General features: G+C 43.0%; 1 long non-coding RNA gene across 1 annotated transcript; it reads left to right on the top strand.

Annotated features, from left to right (window-relative positions):
• Positions 1-3,906: 3,906 nt before the first annotated feature.
• Positions 3,907-8,235, top strand: LOC9270880 (uncharacterized). Its single transcript, XR_001540052.3, has 4 exons — positions 3,907-4,413; positions 4,504-4,983; positions 6,301-6,370; positions 6,682-8,235. It is a non-coding gene; the product is annotated as an uncharacterized lncRNA (long non-coding RNA).
• The last annotated feature ends 314 nt before the right edge of the window (positions 8,236-8,549 follow it).

Consider the following 8,549-nt stretch of genomic DNA (forward strand, 5'->3'; position numbering starts at 1 on the left):
CCGACAGGCGGGGCCCACCGGTCAGCGACCGGGAGAGAGAGGAAGGGGGTGGCGGCGCGCGGGCCCACCGGTCAGCGGCACGGGGAAAGGAGGGGCGGCGGCGCCACGTGGCGGCCGAACCGACGGCCCCGATCTACCCAAGGGTAGATCGGACGGCGGTGCGGGACCTCGCGGCCGGGGCGCGCGGGCGCGGCGCGAGACAGCGGCGACCATGGCGCCGGCGGCGCGGCGCTCACACGGCGGCGGCGCGCATGCGGCAGCGGCGCAAAGCAACGACCGACGGCGATCGTCCGGCGGCGGAGAGCGGCGGCTAGCGGCTCTAGGAGGAGAGGAAGGGGAAAAGGAGGGAGGGGATGCCTCACCGAGGGTGGCCGGCGCGGAGGAAGGCGATGGCGGACGGCGACGGCAAGCCACGGGAGGACGGCGTCGGCTAGCGGACGAGCTCCGGCGTGCCCTAAGGAAGGAGAAGAGAGGGATTAGAGAGAGAGAGATGGACCATGGCGATCGGGATCCATGGCCGAAGGCGGCGGTAGAGGTGACGCTCACCCGTGCACGTGGGGAGGGGGTTCCGGCGACGAACCTCGACGGAGGAGGGGTGGACGAGGTGGACCTCGGCCGCGCGAAGCTAACGGCGGCGACGGCGTGAGACGGCGGCGAGCCTAGCGGCGGCTAGCGGCGGCCGGAGTAGCAAAAGCGGCGGCGGCGGGTGGTTGCACGGCGCGGAGGCGTTGGGGGGCTCGGGAGAGGTCGGCGCAATGGGGAAAAAGCGAGAGGGGGTGCCGGCGATGCTTAAATAGGGGATGGGGGAACCGGACGTGGCCGGGAGCGGCGGGATTCGACGGCCGACGTGGGGGAGTGGGGAGGAGAGAGAGGCGGGATTCGGTTTTCGAATCCCGGCCATCTCGGGCGCGGGCGCGAGTGGGAGAGAGAGGGGAACGGGCGCGGGGAATGCGGCGCACGCGCGGGCGTGGTCGACGTGGCCCGGGGAAGGCGGAGACGTGGGCGCGGCGTCGGTTGCGGCGGCGGCGGCACGAGCGGGATCGGCGGGAGGAGGGAGACGGGTCCGACAGGTGGGCCCCACCTGTCGGCGACCCCGAGAGGAGGCGGGCGGGCGGCCGGCTGTCGGGCTGGGCCTCGGCCTGCGCCGGCCCAACAGAGAGGAGGGGGAGGAAAAAGAGAAATGGGCCGACGGCCCATTGGACAAAAAGGAGGGAAAAAAGGGGAAAAAGGAAAAAGAAAAAGAAAAAGGATTTTCCCTGGAATTAACAATTGCACTTTAGTGATTTTTAATTGGTTAAAATTATTTCTAGGGCTCTGAAAATTCCACTAAAAATCCTGTTAATGAATTTCGACATGTAGAATTCAAGAAAAATTCCACATGTCAAATCCGATTATTATTTGCATTGTTTTCTTAGGGTTTTATCCTGATTTCCTCTGCATTTTCTTGGGGTCAATTATAAATTGCAATTTTGACTAGGGAGGAAAACTTCGGGGTGTGACAACGAGGGCGCACCAGGAATATATATACCCCCGGATCTTTACTCCTGGTTGGTGAGAAGAACCGGGAGTAAAGATATTTTCCCGGTTCTTCTCACCAACTGGGAGTAAAGATATTTTCCCGCTATTTCCAAATTCTTTTTTAAACCCGGTTAGGGTTAAGAACCGGGACTAAAGTTAATAGCACTGAATATTGAATTTCGTTGCATATGTGTTTCTAAAATAGAAAATAATGCATTAAAAATTCTAATTAACATATTTAATCCCACATGCATGATTTAAAACTTTAAAAAATTCTAATAATCATATATAATTAGCATATGCATGATATTAAATTGTTAAAAATTCTAACTAACATATGTAAATCCCACATGCATGATTTAAAACTTTTAAAAATTCTAATAACCGTATATAATTAGCATATGCATGATATTAAATTGTTAAAAATTGTAACTAACATATGTAAATACCACATGCATGATTTAAAACTTTTAAAAATTCTAATAATCGTATATAATTAGCATATGCATGATATTAAATTGTTAAAAATTGTAATTAACATATGTAAATCCCACATGCATGATTTAAAACTTTTAAAAATTCTAATAATCGTATATAATTAGTATATGCATGATATTAAATTGTTAAAAATTGTAATTAATCATATATAACTAGCATATTCAATACATCCAAAATAGGTTACAACAATTACGGCAATAGATCGGTGGTGACGGTTGTCCGCACATACTTTCTCCTCATTATCGTTCCTTCCTTGTGATCGCTACGTGAGTAAGGGGTGTCTTCGTTTGATAGGAGGATGCTAGGGTCAACCGTCACCGTGAAAGGGGGTTGCCCATCAAACTGATCGTAATCCTCATCAGTCTTGTTCTCTACTCCGACGATTTTTCTTTTGCCTGGGAGAACCACGTGGCGCTTCGGCTCGTCAGGCCCTTTGCCCTTCTTTCCTTTGCTAGACATGTCCTTCACGTAAAAAACTTGCGTTACATCATTGACAAGGACAAAAGGTTCGTCCGAGTATCCAACCTTGTTAAGGTCAACCGTTGTCATCCCACTGTTATCAATCGTTACGCCTCCACCAGTCAACCTAACCCATTGGCACCGGAACAGATGGACCTTGAGAGGTCCATAGTCAGATTGTATTTGATACGCTCGGTTTTTCGTCACGCACGCGCCACTGCCTGGGGTAGGTCGCTGGTATGTTTCTTGAGGAGATGGTGACGATGGCGAAGTCCAGCCTGGTCACGAGCTTAAGACGACACTGTAGTGAGGGCCCACCTGGCAACTTGGGAGGGACAAAAACAAACTTGGGCGGGCTGGGCCTCTTGGGCCAAGAGGCCTACACGGGAGAGGGAGGGAGGGGAGGTGCTGGGCGAGATAAGAGGTAGCAAAACTGAACTTGGCTAGCTGCTTGGAGGTAAATAAGAGGATGCAAGGAAAGGATTGTTCGATTAATGAATCGTCTAGCTCTAGTCTCAGTTCGTGCCACTTTTTTTCCCCAAAAATTCTTGATTGTTTAGAAATATTTGATGCTTAAGTGAGAGACCTGTGAACGTTAGGATTCAATTATTTTGTGATTTGTTTTATCAAGAAATATAGTATAAGTACATATAATTATTAATTATTTTATTGTAATTTGTTTTATCATGAAATATACTTTAAAAGTATGAAATTGTTTACCCGTAGCAACGCACGGGCATTTTTGCTAGTATTTAAATAAATCCTAAAATGATGTTTGTATTATCAAAATTAGTAATTAAGTTATGTAAATTCCAAGAAAATTTCAAAAAGTGTAATTAATATGGATAATTTAATAAAAATTAAATCCAACCATATCATTTTATTTCTGACGCTTACTTTATTTGTAAATTAGTTTAATTATATACCTACCTACTTAAAAATACCCAAATATTTTAGAAAATTTGTATTTTATTTAATTAGAATTTAATATGTTTTAATTCAATTTTCTCTTTTTTTTCTTTCTGTGGCAACGCACGGTCATTTTTGCTAATAATAAAAAAAATTCATTCAAATATGATTAAATGTTGGACACATAGATGCACTTAGAATGAGAGGAGGTAGCATAGGAAAAGTTTCTAAAACCTCTAATCATCATTTCACAAAAGAAAAAGAGAGAAAGTACTATCCAAAATTACCTTTTTTTTTTCTCTCGGTAATTTTCTAATTTGTCTACAAACGTGGTTGCCTACAAACATTGGATTCGCCTGTGAGATTGATGGCAGTTTTGTGGCGTACACCAGGCTCATGGACCGCGTCACCGGATCCAACTCGGCCCACTCGCATCGATTCTGTGCACCGCGTGCACCGGTGCATGACGCCCTTGTGGCTCGCAATAAATCGCAAAAGCCTGTCGCCACATCTAATCTTCCTATCCTTTGCATAGCGTCGTACTCTCCCCCTGCGAAGAAAGAAAAAGCTTTTTCTTTTTCCTCCCGGCAAACCCTAGATCGGCGCCGCCGCCGCCGCCACCGGGGTACTCTCCCCGGCCGGCCAGCCCCCGTCGATTCGGCTCTCTGGAAGGCTGGCACACCGGATCCGCGACGTCGGGGGATGGTGTTCTGCTCTCGCCGTGGGGGAGAGTGTCCGGCGCCGGCCGGTGCGCTGGAGAAGTGGAAATCGATCTCCTCGCCGGCCGGCGGCGGCGGCGGCTTTTCTTCGCCGGATGTATCCGGTGACGGTTATTTGATTCTTGTCTCTGTTTTCTCTTTTTTTTCCTTGTATGTATAAACGATTTATTTTCTCAAGATAGAGAGGAAAAGCTCTGTATGCTGTTCTTCCGATGGATAGCGACCGTGCGCTTGTTGGAGCGGCCAAAGGCGCCGGCTTTTCCGCCGGTATGGTCTTGTCGCATATGACATCCGCCTGCGATTGGTGATGGTAAGATCTTTAATTTGATTCCGGGCAACTCTGTTCGTCAAGATTTATTTTCTTTTAGTCTAATCATCACTCTGCAAATGTTCTCTGCAGCCTCATGAGGTCAACTCTTTTTTTTTTGTCGAGAGTATTTGATTTGAAGGGGACTATTTTTTCGAGAGGATTTGGACTTGAAGAGAATGAGGACGTGCGATGATTGAAGTTTCGGGACCTGAATCTCAGTCGGGATGGTCATTAGGCGAGAGAATTACAAAGTGATTATAATCATTATATGGCGTGATTTGTAGGTCCAGAGATCCGTATTTCTGTGGCTTGAGAAGCATCATGCTGTTCGGACTTTATTGGAAGTTGTCATTATATTTTGTTGGCATATCACTGGCAATATACAAGTGTTATTACAGAGTGAACTAAAATGGAGATGGTCATTCTATTGTTCTGTATTTATCATGCGGATTTTGCTCGCGCACAAGGATTTTGAAAGCATGTTCATCTTACAAGTTGGAGAATATTTTCCTTTCATGTCCATATTATTTGCCAGCACCGTGCACAGACAAGTCGTTGTTAACAATGGAGGTGAGTTCTAATAAGTGATCGGATCTCTATGCTGCCTCATTTTGTAAGATAAACACAACTCAAATAGATAGATCAAAGAGTTTTCGTAATTATAATGTACTCTTTTTGTTTCATATTATAAGTGGTGACTTTTTTCTTTAATATAGTACTATTTTAAAGACAAAACAAATATATTCAATGTGTGATATTTAATAAAACTAATTTGATATTTTAGATGTTGTTAAATATTATAAGTTGTGACTTTTTTCTTAAATATAGTACTATTTCAAAGACAAAACAAATATATTACTAAAATATATTCAATGTGAGAACTAATAAAACTAATTTGATATTTTAGGTGTTGTTAAATTTTCATATAAGCTAGTTTGATTAGAGAAAAAGTCAAATGACTTATAATATAAAACAAAGTAGTACATGTTTTTTTTCATGAAATATTGTCGAATGGGTTCAATAAAATTTTACTGTCTGCGTGTGTAGTTTTCCATATTAGAACTGTCTACTCCTATCAACAAGATTTAAATCCTAGGATTTGAATCTTTTTGGAGTAAGTACATAGCTTAAATTTAGGACGAATTAGTCACCACTGAACCACACAGATCACGGTAGTAATGATTGCATACGGTCAAATTATATTGACCTTGATTAAGTTGCGAGACACCAACCTGCAAGTGTAGGAAGGGTAAATATGCGTTGGAAATCGAACTTAAATGAAAACTCATATAAACCCCGACCAACAAGTCGTCTAAATTTATATTAAAAAATTACACATGCAAATGAGATGAGGTTATATAACCATGTATAAAGATCTTGTCTAAACTCAACTTTTATGAGTTACAAAAATAACAAATTTCAAACTTTTGTTATGTTTGAAATTTAGTACAGTTTTTAAAAGAATTTTTACAAGATTATGTAAAACTTTTGTTATGTTTGAAATTTAGTATAGTTTTTAGGAGAATTTTTACAAGATTATGTAAAATCGTCTCATCTACATGTGTGATTTTTATGGTGAAATTAAACAACTTTTTGATCGGGGTTTACATGAGTTTTTTTTTTGCCTAAGTTGGGTTTACTAATTTATACAAGTGTGAGAAAATGGATGTCGAACAAACTTGACCAATCCGTATGAAATATCTATAGAATTCTTTTGCCCAAAACACCCTTAGCACTGATGATTTCCCTTCAATAGATTACCTTGAAGGTCGTTTAAATCTGGTCTCCGAACTGTCAAACTCCTAATATGTTTTTACTTTAACCTGCAATGTCTTTCTTATATGAATTGACATGATCTAATGACATATCTTTAATTAATTTTGCCAGGTTGTCCAATCATCACGGAACTCCTTTTCATGTGATGCTACGTGGCAAGAACACAAATAGATATGCAATGGTAAGGCTTGTTAATTCATCTGAATGTTGCTAGCATTTAATCATATAGCAAACTACACAAATAGTTCCCAAATCACACAAAGTAAGTCGTCGAATTACGCAAAGTAATGCCATGGAGTACAGAAACATTGATTATAGGTAACATGGTGAGAGTTCAAATAATTCCTAAATTGCATTATGAGATTATAAGAAAGTAATCAACTGCAGTATGTAGTTTATCATTTATTCCATCATTTCTCATCTGTCTGATGGTCTCCCTCTGATCATCTTAGCAATTACCTGCAAGCAAATAACATATAAAATCATATACAGTTGGGTAACATAACAAAGAACATTATGTGAGAAGATTTCTCTATGGTTCCTAGTTGGATGAGCTGGAATTATGTGAGAAGAATATTGTGGTCTTCGGGCTGTTCGCTGCTTTCTGCTAGAGAAGTTTGGAAGTATCTACAGTTATTTTGTGGTAAAGGAGAATTGTTGGGTGGTGAGTTTTATGCAGCGAAGGAGATCGAACATGACATCCTATGAGGTTTGCTGGGAAAGGAAATTTAAATAAAAAACATATAGTGATTCTTCTCAGAATTGGTTCGAGTTGTATACTTTGCTCTCAATGGAATTATGGCAGAAGCCCACTGGCTATAAATTGATGCAATCAGAAGCTACTTCTAGTGCTACCTATTTAATTAGTGCGGATTGGACTATAACAGAGAGCTGCAAATTATCATACAAAATAACACTTGAAGATGGTGAAGTAGATGTGTACTGGTTGAATACTATGGGCCAAGAATTCTTGTATGAACAATTGATATTCCACAAAGAGGAGTTCGCTACAGTTTGGGTTTATCAAAGTACTAGTTTTATCAAAAGTAAGGGCAGTGGCAGGGTTGTCACCATTGCAGCAAGTACCTCATTTACCAACTCTATACCATTGCCACTACAGTATTGGAATTATGGGTCTGTGTGGAAATTACAGTTCTGTTGTATGGTCTTTCTGATCAGTGTCAAACAAGCTTGCGGCGCCTATGGATATCTTGGATGAAAACTTGGAAGAATCTGATCCAGCAAGATGAAAGATGTGGCCTGTTCATTCAAAATATGTTCAGAGGCTGTGTAAATCAAATGGATGAATTGTGTCTTAGTGCACCTGATCTACAAATGCCATGGGATCCTGGTGGTTTATGTTTACTCAAGTTTCTAGCTATCTCTTCTCTTGGACAAATCACATTTCAGGCAGTCAAATTCTCATTGCAAGACAGTTCTCTCTTTCACATGCGAAGTGCCAGGATTTGCTTGAGCTGTTCTTTTGAGATGCAAGTTTTCTGTTGGCACGCTGAAAACAAATTGGACATTAATGAAGCTTTTGGAACGATGCAAGAATACTAGAGAAATCAAAGTGGAGGTTTGCCATTTCTGAAGTTTACTTGTCATCAACTTATGGACAAGTCAGTTTCAAGGAGAGGAGATTGTCAGGAACCCATTGGGCTGCACATGGGCTGACTCAATTGCTAATCCATGCCAAGGGCCAAACAAACAAAGGAGAGGGATACAAAAGGCAGCAGCAGGAGAACTTCAAGCAACGAACAGATCAGGCATCAGCGGCTTCGGCCACGGCGGCGGCTTGGTTCGGTTGAACCTCGTCGATCTCTATCTCTTTCTTACTCTCTCGTGTTCCTCTTCACTGCCATTTCTAGAAGCTTCCTCTACTTCTTCTCACTCAATTTCTCTTCTATTCTCTGAGTTTGTATTGAATTCTATTGTTCTTGAGAACAATTAGTTTGGAGGAAGAGGGTTGTTAACAATGGCAGACAAAATTAAACAATTCGCACATGCTCAAGACTGAGATGCAGAAAAATATTGCTAATATCATATAATCATCTCCAGCAGTAGTAGCTTATTATTACCTCTGCTCACTTTTTGATGTTGGGGCTGGATGGGCCGGCCGGGGTCGATCCGCCGCTGCCGGTGCTGGTCTTGCCGGCGGTGCGCAGCTCTTCGGCGGCTTGGCGGAGCGCCGCCTCCTCCCTCGCCCTCTCCGCGACCTGCTTGTCTCGTATCGCTTTGCACCTCTTGGAGTGTTCGCTTCCCCTGATCAGGTCAGCCTTGATCTGTTTCACGCAGTAGGGGCAGAAGAAGGACTTCTCTGCCATCTCCCTCCTCGGCACCTTCGGGGCTCTCCAGGC

Source organism: Oryza sativa, chromosome 9 (genome assembly GCF_034140825.1).
Source record: "Oryza sativa Japonica Group chromosome 9, ASM3414082v1".
Classification (NCBI taxonomy): Eukaryota; Viridiplantae; Streptophyta; class Magnoliopsida; order Poales; family Poaceae; genus Oryza; species Oryza sativa.